Genomic DNA, 13,244 nt, shown 5'->3' with positions numbered 1-13,244 from the left:
GGATGTATTTATAATATTTCTAACTCCAAAAACTTCCTCAACACACTAAACACCATGAAGCTTCTTGGATACATCTTTCACTAACAAGGCTTCTTCAATGCACCATCAAATTAGAACATATAGCTTATGAGTCATTTATTAAGTTAGACTAATAAATATCTTTCGATATACATCCATTATTAAAGCCCAATAAGATAATGATGGAGTTTGGACTCAAGGCATTAGTATTGCACTGCCAAAAATGGCAACTTTGCTCACCTAATTTACTATAATAGTAAGTCACATAAAATGAGATCCCCAAATCTAAGTTCTAGCTCATGAGGGTCGTGATGATGAATTGACATTCACATGCTCTTAGGACCTGCAATTGGAGACATTACAATCCTCCCTCCCCAAGATTGCTTGTCCTCAAGCAATCGCAATCCTGGGTGTTGAAGTCTATCCTCAAGCTCCCAAGTGGCACCCTCATTTGGAAGACCCTACCAGTTCACCAAAAACTCTTTGATGATCTGCCAAGGTAAGTGCCTCTCCTTGGTATCCAATATTGCCTCAGGAATCAACTCTAACCACCCCTCATCATCTAGTGGGGGTAAAGTAGAAGATGGACACCATGTCTACCTAGCGCCTTGTTGAGGTGTGATACATGAAATACATCATGCACTTTGCTGCTTTCTAGAAAATCAAGCTCATACGCTACCTAACCCATGCATCTAACTACATGAAAGGGACCATAGTAGCAAGGCTTTGTGCTTCTCATCTCTACTCTTCCTAATAGATGACTGCCTATAAGGTTGCAACATTGGATACACCAAATCACCCACCTAGATAGAGCGAGCAATCCTCTGTTGAGAAGCATACTGCTTCTGTTGATTTTGAACCTTTTGAATGTTGTCTCTCAGAGTCCTTGTAACATCTTGACTGTCGTGCAGTAAGTCTCTTGCACTGGGCACCCTACTGTTACTAAATAACAAATCCATGAAACTCAGGGTATCATACTTGTACAAGGCTCTAAAAGGGGACATCTGAATAGTCATATGGTGAGCAGAATTATAACACTACTCATACAGATATATCCATTTCACCCCGGCTCGTTGCTATGCTGACACATAGTTCTGTAGATGACCCTCCACTCACTTATTAACATTCTTAGTTTGGCCATCAGCCTGAGGGTGGTAACTAGTGCTTGGAGTCAACTCTGTCCCTCACAACCTGAATAACTTTTGCTAGAAGTTGTAATGTCCCCATTTCAAAGGCTTAATTGAAGAAGTACTGTTAAACAATAATAAATAAATAACGAGTTCTTATAATCGAAAAAATGACAAGAGACCAAATCCATTGAGAACACATAAAGATTGAAGCCTCCATTCAAACTCTATAAGGTGGAGGTACAATCCATATTAGAATGGCCTGAGCAACATCTTGGAAATAGTGACATATCTACGTAGCCAGGGTCCTTGGACATAATAAATAAAATTTGTAGATGCTACTATTTCAATGGTATTAAGCATGGTTACGGGGAGACCTGTCTCCCCCCTAAAAGTCACGTCTTGAAGACTGAGACGCGTCTCCGGAGACCTCAAAAAATGTTGGAGACTTCATGACAAAGTCTCCTGGTCTCCTAATCCAAAAAGTGAAGTCTCCCTGAAGTCTCCTGATAAAATATAAATGCAAAATATAATATTTAATAAATTTATATATTTTAGCCCTCATTCTAATTTTTTAAATTGAAAAATTAAGACCAATGAGATACAATAATTTGATTATGTGAGTTTTGAAATATTTGACTCTATATTAGTGTGACATTACTATTATTATTTACTTTAGTCTTTTAGTTTTGCAGTATTACTATTTTCAAATCTTGTATTTAGCATTACACTCTTTAAACTATTAAAAAAAAACTTGCCGTCTCCAAGTACCCCCGTCTCCTGTTTTTGAAAAATTGCCGTACCGGTACTAGTTCCAGTACCAGAGACCTCCAAGTCTTCCCATCTCCTGGTGACCTTGCTATTAAGTGACCAAGATATATCATCTATTATGGATCGAGAAAGGTATAGGCAATAGCAAAGATCAGATCAGGACTTGGTTATGAGTAACTAAGTAAAGGACTCCTCATTTGCATCAAATTGAATATACAACAATTGAATGTTATAAGTCCTAGTATGGAATTAAGGCAGAGAGCTAACCTCTTTGAAGGACTTCACAAGATATTCTATAATCGAATAATCTTAAGGAAGTGAGGTAGGGAATCGAGTATTCTCTGAAGGACAGTACATACTATTAAGGAAAATCATATGCATATGTAGGATGGATACACCCGGATTGGGTATTCATAAGGCCTAGAATGAGGAACAACTCCCTCCTAGGAAGGATGGATATATCAATATTGATTATCCATAAGGTCTTTTAGAGAAGTATCGTGAGAAGATGGTGCTTAGTGGAGAGCTGTTCTATTAATTAGAGCCCTAGGAAGCACTTCCCGAGGAGCTAAGCATCTAATCACAATTTCTCCTTAAGAAGAGCTTAAAGTGGGGATTAGGATCTTTTGTTTTATTAGACTTGCAAGAATTGAATAATAATTTAGTATTATACATTTTCTTGCTGGAGTACTAACATATGATGCAGGTCTACTTGTCAAGGAGCTAGCCACTCCAACTTGGGTAGCTAAGACAACAATCTAAGATAACAAAATTTTGTGAAACTGACCTTGGCTAGATTCAGATTATAGGAAGGAACTTATGAAAGCTTCTAAAATGTTTATGCTTTGTGTTTGCATCGTGTCTTCATGCATTAATTTGTATACTTCGTGTTTGCATCGTGTTTTCATACACTAATGCATATATTTTTGCAGGTTTAAGTTTTCTTTATTATTATTTTGAATCTTTAGTGATTGACCCACATGCAGGAACCCAAGACTACTCTGTAGAGGCCTCTCATATCAATTGCTTGAGGACAAGCAATTTTGGGAAGGGCAGATGATAATGTCCCCATTTCAAAGTTTTAATTGAAGAAGTACTATTAAACAATAATGAATAAATAAATATTATAATAATTATTAAAAATAATATTTTAATAAGATATCAAATCATTGTTGATATAGTGGCAGTATAAAAATGATATAATTACATAAACTATAATATAATTATAATGTTTAATTATATTATAATATGTCTACATTAAATAACTAAATATATTTATCAAATCTTAAAAATGAAAAGTTTATCTATGATTATAATCTAAATTTAATAGAAAATATTCAAACAAATAATAACGTCATCAAATAAATGATAATATTAAAATAGAAGATTAATAAAATAATAAACATGAGATACTAGTCTCATTAATCAATATAAATTCAAAATATGATAATAATCATAATAACAATAATTACTATCATTACTAGATAGCAATTATCATTATCCATGATAATAGATTAACTCCTCAACATATGCTTGAAAGGTGCATCTCTTCAACATTTAAGATTTGCAAGATATATTATGGGGTCCGGACTCTTTGGAAGGATCATCACGGGAAAAAGAATGAAGGAAGTATTCATCCACAGATTTCTGTATCTCCTGTCATCATCCTCAGCAATTCTTTGACAAGGAAAAGGAAAAATACGAATACGGTGAAGATCAACGATTAAGAGGAGGAACATGGGGGGATCGACAGTTGGAAGAAACCAATCATAACTTGGCAACCAAATAAATCATATTAAACGCAAATAGTCTGACGAGAAATGAAGGGGGATTCTGTGAAGATAGCCCAGCGGAGCCACGCCAATGCCAGGGAAGAATTAAAGTGAAGGTTGCATTGGCCAATCATAATAAAGTGTATTTGAAGAACATTAAACACAATATACGTGAAAAATACGAGCATCAAATCTGCCAATAAGGGAAAGAAGATTGTCACCTAACGTAGATAGTGCCCAAACTATCGTGGCAGAATGAGAACATAGACTGAGTACCAAGTATCGAATCATAAATATATCAAATAAGACTAGCAGACTAGAATCATAGATCTGGAATAAACAAAAATTATAATCTTCCACCATTCACAGTAGCATCAATTAATCGGAGACTTAGTAAGGAAATGATAGACAGAGATATAGAACAATGGAGATCAGACTGCCAGCATAGAAGGATAACCAAACAGAAAGGAAGAAATACAAACCTCTAGAATAGCAGCGAATTGAAGAGGATCGTCGTAGCAGCAGATCATCCAAATTTGTGGATATATGATGTGGCATTAAATGGGGAACAATCATCATATATAAGAGATGGAAGATATCTGGAGAAGACGATATGCACAACCTTCGATAGAGAGAGGGCAAGAGCAATAAGAGTTGACACGCAATGTTTAAAGAACAGTCCAGTCAGCAGCAACCTAAGACCATCAAGATGACAATACTAATAACACTTAGACATAAGTGATAATGTTCAAGAAGATTTCGGTTATTATTCGCATTGGTACAAATGCTTAGTGCTATCATAGTCGACCAGGATACTTCATTCCCTGTGGAGCCAATATCAGTTTTGGATTATAAATAGCTGAGACAAGATCCTCGCAGAAATGAAGCTAAACACTAATATGAGACAATGATGAGCATATCAACCTTCAAGTTCGTAGAAAATTACATTCACATGTACGGAAGTCAAAGAGATACAAAAGGGCTGAGAAGCAGTGTAATTAATATAGAGATGGAAAAGTAATAGGTATCAATGACATTAAATCAGAGATTATGTGATATACATTCCAAACAGAGGAATCATCGAAGATGAGAATTAATAAGATATTTAAGGAAGAAGCAACATACCAATATATCAGAATTATAAATTTATAAGAGAAAGTTATGTACTTTAGAGCATTATAGTAATTGTATCATTTCCTTTCTCATGAATAAGTCAGCACTTGATCACTACAATATCTACAAGGGTCTAACAAGAAAAGATTTATTCTAGCTTCTATTTACAACTTGTTATTATATTAAGTCTTGACATATCAATTTTCATTTCAAAACACTTTGAGTTGAACAAAAGTCTCTAGTCCAAAGTGGTGATAACTATTTTGTTCAATATTTCGACAAAATTGTCCAAGGGACATTACAGAAGTGACTCACAAGCCGACTATCTTGGTCACTAACAATGCTTCAAGATAAACCATGCAACCTGAAAACCTCCCAACAAAACAACTCAACTATCTTTGTCGCTGTAAATGTAGTGGTGATAGGAAAGAAGTGCCCATATTTTATGAGGCGATTCACCACTACAAATACAAACTTTGCTTTGGGCTTTCGGCAAGTCGACAATAAAATCCATAGACCAACACTCCCACTTCATCTAAGAATGAGAGGCAGCTGAAGTAAGCCAGCTAGATGGGTATGCTCTTGTTTGTTCTGCTGACAAGCAAAACACTCTCTGACATACCACTGAACATTTGACTTCAAACCCTTTCTTGTGAATCACTCCCACATCTATCTATATGTCTTAAAGAACTTGAGATGTCTAGCCAATGAGGGATCATGAAAGGCTTGCAACACAATCTGCCTAACACTCCATCCTAGGACCAATAAAATCCAGTATTCCTTCTGTCCCGTATATTTCATCAACAATACTAGAGGCCCATTGATCCCTAACATGTTAGCAACAACCAAGTGTCTCCAATCCTTAGATGTCTCTGTGATAACACATAAATGGGGTCTCCCTTAGAGTATGTTAGCAACTACATTTTGAGTACCCTTAATATAGGAAATATCAAAATCATATGACTGAAGCTCCCACTTCTGCTGCTTCTCATTGAGATCCCACTGTCCAAGAAAATGCTTTAGGCTATTAGGGCCAGTTTTAATGCAAAACTTACTGCCAACTAAGTACCTCCTGAACTTGGCTAGGGCATGTGTAATTGCTAACATCTCCTTATCATAAACACCGAAAGCTCTCTTAGGACTCCTGACCTTCCTGCTCTCAATTGCTGTAGGATGATGATCCTGGGAAAGAACAATAGCAATGCCCTCATCTGATGCATCACATTGCAACTCAAAAGGCCTCAAAACATCCAGCAATGGTAGTTCTTGATATGATGTCATAATTTTCTTGAACTTCTCAAAGCACTCTTGTGGTTGGGAGGTCCCTTAAAAGCACCCTTATGAGTGAGATTAGTAAATGGAGTTGCATGACAAGAGAAACTTGCCACAATTCTATGGTAAAATGCACATAACCCAATGAAACCTCTAAGTTGTGTTAGGTTCTCCAGTGTAAGCCAATCTACTATAGCACGAACCTTGTTAGGATCCTTGCAAACTCCCTCTACACTGATAATAAGCCCCAGATAAGGTAACTCTGTCATACCCAAGGCACATTTAGATTCCTTCGCATGCAAGGAAGCCCTATCCAGATTATCGAACACTGTATCCAAGTGCACCGCACGATCATCCCACGTCTTATTGTATACAAGATTATCATCGAAGAAAACCAGAACAAATCTAGACTCTATTCATGGTAGACTGGAATGACACTAGGGCATTGGTCAAATTGAAAGGAATGACTAAGAACTCAAAGTGACCACAATGACACTTGAATGTTGTCATTTCCACATCTTGCTCTCGTACTCTGATTTGATGATAACCATAGCTCAAATTAATCTTGGAGAAGTGGCATGCCTCATGTGACTCATTAATCAACTCATCAAGGTGTGGGATATGATACTTTTTCTTCACCAAAACAAATGATGAAGCAAAAGGGGACTTACTCGGCCTAATGTGACCCATAGTGAGCAACTCCTGAATAGTCTTCTCTATCTCATCTTTCAAGTGTTTAGGGTGTCTGTGAGGAGTAATCATGCTGGGCTTAGTGCCTTCCTTTGGCTCAATGATGTGGTCTATGCTTCTATTAGGTGGCCTGTGGTGGTACATCACTAAACACTTTGGAGTGTTTAGTTCTAAGCTACTGTATATCCAGACGATAAGTTGGTAGTTCTAGGCTACTGTATATCCTACACTCTTCAGCCCAATCGACTGTATCATGCTCAACAAGTCACTGCATACGTCTAAATCAAATCAACTTCAATTACTATTCATGATAGCCTTAAGGATGTGAAGTTTACCATCCTCAATAAACCTCATTTTCATCTTCTTAGTGCGAAGATAAATGTCCTCTATGGTCTGCAATCAGCTCATACCAAGAACAACATCAATACCTACCATTTCAACAACATAAAAATCTTTCTTGAATACATAATTATTTAGCTTCATGGGAAGCTTAGCAATCATCCTGTTATACTTAAGTTTGTAACCATTAACCACCTATACTCTAATGCTCTCGAACTCTCGTGTTTGAATGCCCCTCTTGGAGACCAATCGTGAATTAATAAAATTATGAGTGGCTCCTGTATCTAGAAGAGCAATAACTCACTGCTTTGCCAAGACACCATATAAGCTGAATGATCCTTCCTTTCTTATGCTAGAAAGGTACACTACCTTAAGATTAGAGTCATCAATAACTTCTATACTCTTTACTGTTCCCTCATGTGTCTCTTGTTCATTTTCAGCTGGCTGTTCTGAAAAATCAGAAGTCTCTTCCTCATTTTAAAAGAACTCCATCTTCTTGTTTTTACCCTTCGAGCATTCATTGGGCAATAATGTTTTTAATCATAAGGACGCCTACAATAAAAACAAAGCCTCTTCCTCCTTAGATCATTAAGTGTTTCTTGATTTAAAAATAGAATTATCAACCTTCTTAGGGGCTGCCTTATTGTCATAAGATGTAGTAGAAGGTTTGGAAGCAATTTTTCTTCATGGAGTAGACATCTCTAAGTTCCTTGCCTTCTTCATGGCTTCCTGCAAGGTAGGTGGATCCAGGGACTTAACCCAACCTCTAAGAGGCTCAACCAGTCCCCCAATAACTAACATCACCCATTTTCTCTCTAGAATCTCACGCACCATCATTGATAAGTGCTGAAACTCATTGATGAATGCCTCAAGACCTCTAGTTTGTCTCAACTATGCCAACTCATGGAAATAAGTCTTGGGATCTTTCTTGTCAAATCTCTCTACCAATCTATCCACAAACTCTGACTAGGATACAATCTGATCATGGTGCAATGACACTAACCCATGTTACCCCCAGTCGTGGGCTATCCCATCCAAGTGCAACACAACAAAGCGAATGGTATCTGGCTCAGTCATGGGATACAAAGAAAGGTAAGTATTGAGCTTATGTACCCAAGCTCTCGCTATAACCTTCCCACTATTGTCATAGTGTGTTAAGGTCATCTCGTTGGTTGTCTTCTTCAAGGCATTCTCTCTCATATTGGGTCCAAGCCTACCTCTAGTGTGCTTTTCCTTCTGTGTCATAAATCCATCAAAGTTCAGGTTTCGCTTAATTGTCTATTGTAAAGCATCCCACTTTGCATAATGGGCCACCACATCATCAACAAATGGTGTAGACTCAGTCTTAGTAGGTGCCACATCTGATTCAAGTCTCAGAAAAGTAGTCAATGTGGTCTATCATTTGTATTTGTACCTTTATGGTCCACCCTGTCTATAACTCTAGACCCGTGAGAGATAACTGAAACACTCTTAGTACCTCTATCTTTGATATGTCCTTTAGGAAGAGCAGTGTGTTGTAAAGTTGTAGATAACTGCTGCAAAACATCAACAACATGGTGTTGGCCATGTGCAAGATCCTTGAGCATCTTCCTAGTCTCTCTATCAATGTTAGATCTTGTACCAACATCCCTATTATTACCTGAACCACCTGAACCACCAAACCCACCAGCATTGTTGTCACCCATGTTGCCAAATTGAATCTCCTGTTTACCCTCACTTGGTGGTGAAGTCCTACCCTTGTGAGTGTAATGTATTCTAGGTATAAATTGTTCTGCCATAATGAACCTAGTTCCCTGTAGGCTAACAGGAAACCGCTCTAATACCACTATAATGAGCTCTGCTGGCTTACTCCAAAACTATGTTGTAGAATTGTTTTTTTCGTTTTGTATTGTTCTGTTCGTTTTGAGAATATATGCTTTTTTTTTCAACATATAGAGTTGAGAGAAACTCGAAATGCAAGAAATGAGAATAGATTCAACACTAGCTTGATTGCTCTAATTCACTTGCAAATATTTACATATGCACACACATATATGCAATAACTTTATTTATTTATAGAGCTTGGTATTTGAGAATGACATTTGGTATCAATTTGTAGTGGTATGTGTGAAGTCCATGCCAAGCTCTATGTTAATTTGCAACAGTAAAGAATCTTTGCCACTTCGCAAATGAAGCATTGGTATAATATGAAACATAGCTAAATATAATGGAATGTCGCCTTAGCCTGAAATCTCACGCCGCCTCTATAATTTGATTGCAGGCCTTCTTGTTGTTCTCCAAGGCTCTAAAATGTAGTATTTAATAGTGGTAACTTGGCCACCTTGATGACTGTACAATTCCCAATGCCTCAGTGATAATTTGTATCCAAACCCTCACAAGAAGCGTCTAACCACTTTTTGGCAAATGCAAATTAATTCCCAACAGATGTGGCACGATTCATTGGCAATTAGTGGCCAATTCAAAGTGCAAAGTAATTGCAGAAGTTGCTTCTAACAACCAACTCAAAACCCTCATGAGTTCACCAAATTTCAGAAGCAAATGCATATAATGAGAGATGGGTCGAACTTTTTCAAGAGGATGTATTTATAACATTTTAACTCCAAAAACTTCCTCAACACACTAAACACAATGGAGCTTCTTGGATACATCTTTTATTAACAAGGTTTCTTCAACACACCATTGAATTAGAACATGTAGCTTGTGAGTCATTTATTAAGTTAGACTAATAAGTATCTTTCAATATGCATCTATTATTAAAGCCCAATAAAATATTGATGGAGTCTAGACTCAAGATGTCACTATTGCACTACCAAAAATGAAAATCCTGCTGACCTAATTTACTATAATTAGAAAGTCACATGAATTGAAACCCTAAGTGTTTAGCTCACGAGGGTCGCGATGATGAATTGACATGCTCATGCTCTTGGGATCTGCTAGATTACAAATGTAATTTATGAAATTGTAGAATACAAGTAGTAAAAACGATTCTTATGAGAGGATCTTGATTGCAAGAGGTTGGAGGTACACAAAATCTTGACGATAGAGGTATCGTCATGTGACAACAACCATGTTGAGTTGGTCATTATCTGTTGGAGTATGACTTTTTCTTGAGATAGACATACCAAATTCTTTGCTAATTTCTTTCTCATAACTGGAATCACAATGTCATCACCCACCAGCTCTATGGACTTAATGATTTTGGAAATGAACTCCACATCTTTCCCTTCCCCTTCACAATCAAATGCCTTAAAAAACATTGCTCTTTGGAGTACACTGCAATAATATTTATCAATGGATGATTTATGTTATCTTTCCATCCATCAGAAATGATAGAAACACTTAGTTTAGTCCAAGGATCTCTAATTGGTTGCAGAGAGTTCTCTATAACATTCGTTTCCTTGCCATAAGATGGCGCACACCTTTTCAAACTTGCAACTTGTGAAATCGGGAGGTACATTGTTGATTGTTGACACCATTCCTCACTAATATGGTGATTTCACCAAGTTAAAAGGAAGACCATTGGCATAGAGGCAATGTGTATTTTTTTGTCGAGCAATCTCTCTTGCCTCCATTTTAAAATGCCTTGTCCAATGTACCTCTTTTGCAGGTGGTAATTTGTACTTCATCTTCATCTTCCATAGAGGGCAAAAACAAATGTATGGAGGCTGCTATGCTACTATATTAGTGGGTAAACTCATTGTTTTTTCCTTTCTATGAGTATAAGAACTTTGTTTTGCTCTTAGAACCATTTTATCAACCTCTTCTTGTTCTTTTTCAAATCCTACTATTTGTTCATGAGACGACCCTTTTAGATCTAGGGCTTTCACATTCTCATCCCTTTAGTAGTAAGGCCAATAGAATGAAGTTTTACTAAAGAATATTAGCTATGTTTTGGTAAATTACATAAATTGCACTTCCAAATATATCCCTCATCTCCCACAACATGTAAAATCCTTTTGGTATGTCTCCATAAAGGAGATCCTACATTAGGTTTGAATTTATCGTTTCCTTCCCCACCCATTGAACTCTAACTATTGCCAATTCTTGCAATTTGATTTCTTGCTATTATATAATATAATAAATTACATTTATTTAGATTAGAAAACTAAAATACAAGCATGCAAGTGCAAAATAAAGATACAAAAAATATTATACCAAAGAGTCAGCTTGTTTCTTTTTTGGTAAGGAAAAAAAATAGAAAAAACTTCAAAAATGTCACCAAAACTCAAAAAATCAAAGTAGAAAAAAAATAATTAAAAGACTCAAGAATAGGGTCAAATGCTTACCTTAAACGCTTAGATCTCCTTTGTAGAAGCTTCCTAACACCCCACGAATGATCCCGTTCAGAAATAATCACTTGCTCTTCAAAATGCCAACATGGAAATTAAATGAGGAGAGGGAAACAACAAACGAAATGATATGTATATACCATGAATGGGCTCATCAAGGGCGGTTTTAGGGTTTTATGAAATCAATGTTAGAAAACGCTTTGCAATGTGTTTTTTAATTCCAAAAGTGCCTTTGATGTTTGGATGCTCTAGAGATGCGCTCTAAATGCTCTCTAGGTGCTCATCCGCACATATGGATGTATATTCAAATCACATCTAGTTATAAAGGATCCGCATCTAAGCACATCCGCACTAGATGCAAGAGCTTCCAGTGTGAATCCGGTAGTGCAGGTACTTTGTATATGAGTGAAATGTGATCAAATTCAGATAAATGGACAAACATATTACATAGAGTGTTTTGCTTTATATTTAGAATATAGGCTAGTCAAGTATGGCAACTTCAATTTCACTTGAGAAAGATATTGACATATCCTTCGGAATGACCTTGCATGGTCCTAATTTTTTGTTGTGATACAATGTGGTCCTATTTGTTTCGTTGTGTCCTTGCCTAGTCAGGTTTGTTTTGTTGCAACCTTGCATGGGCTGTTTTGCCCAAGCTCAAAACAAGTTGAAGCTGCTATGTAGTAAACTATAGTTAGCAAACTCTTTGAATACTCCCCAAGTTGCCAAGTGCTCTGTACTTTTTTTTGTTGGGTGAGTACTCACAAGATTTAACTCTTGTGTTTTTATAGACACTAAAAACCATGGGTAATAATGTCGATGTAGGTAAAACATTGGTGACTGCGTTTTACATTTGTTGTTTTTGATATAAAACCATGCATTTTTTCTTTCAAGATGTCAATTTTTAATTTAATGCATTTGTAATTGAATTTTACAAATAAAAAATGTTTGTATAAGAAATTTTAATTTACAGTTATTTTTGTGTTGCCAAGTTTTTGTTGAGTTGGTTTTTTTTTGGCTTACTGAGTATCTCTAAGTCCGAGCCTGTAACTATGAATTAAACTATTCTTAATTAAAAAAACATCTTTTGTTTCTCAAAAAGAAACTCTTTTTTTTTTGCTTATTTGGAAAAACAAATTTCCCACTAAAAGTAAACCTCTTTGAAATATTAAAAGCATTTTATGTGCAAAGGTCCCCCTTTCATTCTCCTAGGCATCTTTTTGAGGCTTAGAAAACTCTTTAGAATTTGAACACTAAAAGTCTAAAATAAATAATTAAATCTTACTTTAGTGCAAATGTTAAATAATACCATTCACCTTGCAAAAAAACTCGCCGAGACATTGGAAAAGGAAACCAATCATGTCCAAACACAATTAATGTTGAAGGATGATGACTGGTGTTGAAACTAGCATTGATTATAAATAGTAAAGTTCTCCAAGATATTGGCTAAATATGTTGTAAGTGGTCATAGATATACTACTTACAAAACAGAATATTAGACACAATATGTGAGATATAATCCTCTCAACTAAGGGGAGCCGTTCTTTGTATTTTTGTTAAATCAACTAAAACTTAAGAAGAAATTCAAACTAATCCTAATTTGAGTGTTGCACGTATTGCTAACTCTTTCTTCAAGACGGACTTTCACTGTCATAAATATGCATTCTACAAACTTGAGACTTTTGATGACTTCACTTCGAATCACTAATTGGAGCAATAATGCCAATAATCTTAAGTATTTTGAAAAATTATCCTTAAGCATACTGATAAACTATTAATTAATGAATGCACATAAGCTCAAAGACCCCTACACTAACCTAAAATGATTTGAAGGATGAGGCAGCAATATGTGT

General features: G+C 36.1%; 1 protein-coding gene across 1 annotated transcript in view; it reads left to right on the top strand.

Moving 5' to 3' along the window:
* The window catches only part of UGLYAH (ureidoglycine aminohydrolase), a 212,963-nt gene that overhangs the window by 126,954 nt on the left and 72,765 nt on the right, over positions 1-13,244 (top strand). The window lies entirely within an intron of this gene.

The sequence above is a fragment of the Cupressus sempervirens genome, chromosome 5 (genome assembly GCF_028749045.1).
Source record: "Cupressus sempervirens isolate cs-2001-9-10 chromosome 5, ASM2874904v1, whole genome shotgun sequence".
In the NCBI taxonomy this organism is placed as follows: Eukaryota; Viridiplantae; Streptophyta; class Pinopsida; order Cupressales; family Cupressaceae; genus Cupressus; species Cupressus sempervirens.
Note: the sequence above shows the minus strand (reverse complement) of the source record. Positions and strands in the feature narration are given on the sequence as shown.